This window comes from Dipodomys spectabilis, unplaced genomic scaffold (assembly GCF_019054845.1).
Source record: "Dipodomys spectabilis isolate Male_0828 unplaced genomic scaffold, ASM1905484v1 ptg000363l, whole genome shotgun sequence".
NCBI classification, from domain to species: domain Eukaryota; kingdom Metazoa; phylum Chordata; class Mammalia; order Rodentia; family Heteromyidae; genus Dipodomys; species Dipodomys spectabilis.
In genome coordinates this window covers 2,525,464-2,527,421 of record NW_024871040.1, presented here as the reverse complement: position 1 = coordinate 2,527,421, position 1,958 = coordinate 2,525,464, and the positions used below count along the sequence as shown (strand labels likewise).

General features: G+C 52.8%; 1 pseudogene; it reads right to left on the bottom strand.

Annotated features, from left to right (window-relative positions):
* Window positions 1-552: 552 nt before the first annotated feature.
* Window positions 553-1,656, bottom strand: LOC122095979 (annotated as a pseudogene).
* Between the last annotated feature and the right edge of the window lie 302 nt (window positions 1,657-1,958).

Sequence of the window (1,958 nt, the reverse complement as noted above, 5' to 3'; positions counted from 1 at the left end):
CCCAAAAAGATTTAACAGTCATGTTCAAGCTGGATGCTGGTGGTGCATGCTTGTAATCCTTAAGCTGTTCAGGGCTGAGATCTGAGGATCAAGATTCAAAGGCCAGCCTGGGCAAGAAAGTGCAGAGCCAGGGCACTGGTGGCTCAGGTCTATAATCCTAGCTATTAAGGAGGCTGAGATCTGAGAATCAAAGTTCAAGGCCAGCCCAGTCTTATGGACTTCCTTCCTTCCTTCCTTCCTTCTTTCCTTCCTTCCTTCCTTCCTGCCTCTCTCTCTCTCTCTCTCTCTCTCTCTCATTCTTTTTTTGTCGTGGGGCTTGAACTCTGGGCCTGTGTGCTGTCCCTGAGCTCTTCAAGCTCAAGACAAGTGCTCTACCTCTTGAGCCACAGTGCCACTTCCAGTTTTCTGGTAGTTTATTGGAGATAGGGGTCTCATGGACTTTCCTGCCTGGGCTGGCTTTGAAATGCAATCTTCAGATTTCAGCCTCCTGAGTAGCTAGGATTACAGGTGTCAGCCACTGGTGCCTGGCCCCCCCCCCCCCCCCCCCCCCGCAAGCATTCATGCTTTATTTACAAGGCTCATATTTGAAGGGCAGATGTCTAGTCCAGCTGCCCAAGTTAGGGGCCCAACCCCCAGCCTCCCAGGTCATCATCCTCTACTCCTATGCCCACAAAGCTGATGGGTTGGCAGTCTAGGCTGTGCAGATTCACCAGGCAGGCAGTTGAAGTCACCCGGCATGGTGTTGAAGTCAGGAACCAGCAGCACCAGCAGCACCATCTGGATAATTTTGGAGCCAAATCTGGGAGTGTTGTCACAGAATTAGATGTGAGGGCACTCAGCAAAGATGAAGGGGTTGGTTTTTTGTTTTTGTTTTTTTGTTGGTCGTGGGACTTGAACTCTGGGCCTGGGCGCTGTCCCTCAGCTCTTCAGCTCAAGGCGAGCGCTCTACCACTTGAGCTACAGCGCCACTTCCGGTTTTCTGGTGGTTTATTGGAGATAGGAGTCTCACGGTCTCTCCTGCCCGGGCTGGCTTTGAACCGCGATCCTCAGATCTCAGCCTCCTGAGTAGCTAGGATTACAGGCGTGAGCCACCAGCGCCCGGCAGGGGTTGGTTTTATAGAAGGGATAACAGCCTATTGTAAATGTAGGACTAATGTGTTGGACCCTCAAAGTCTACTCTAGGATCTCCAAATGGTCCTCCATGCTGCTGTATCAGTAAATGTCACTCACATTCTGTCCTGATGTTCCCACAAACCTGATTCCATCAATGACGGCGAGGTAGGGGTGGTTGACCAGCTGGAGGGTGGAGTAGGCAGTGGCCAGTGGGAGCATGCAGGAGCCACTGGCATCACGTCCACGGGCACTGAGGTGTTATGCTGCAGGAGGATCTCATCTAGCATTTTGACTGCCTCCATGCTGGCTGCCTTGGTGAGGTACTTTGGCCTTGTTGATAGAATCTCTGCTCTGGGTGCTGTGGCTGAAGAGGTTGCAGGTGAGAATGACCTGGAAGATGTGGGCGGCACTGCACTGCTCCCCTTCTTCTCTGAGCTGCCCTGTCACCATGTCAACCATCAGTTGGGTGCTCAGCAGGCTCTCACCACCACCCCAACCTAAGCCCAGCCCAGACACCAGCAGCACAAACCTGTCTGTGTCAAGTAGCGGGGGGTGGGGGGGTGGGGGGGCTGGGGGGGTGGAGGGGGGGGTACAAGTGACTGTGGAAGAGATCAGCATAACCAGCAAAGTACAGGTATGGATTTGGTATGGATCAAGTGGTAGAGTGCCAGCCTTGATTTAAAAAAAAAGGGGAGGGGCTGGGAAGGTGGCTCAGTGGTAGAGCGCTTGTCTTGCATGCATGAGGCCCTCGGTTTGATTCCTCAGCACCACATAAGCAAAAAGAAAAAAGCCAGAAGTGGTGCTGTGACTTAAGTGGTAGAGTGCTAGCCTTGAGCTGAAGAGCT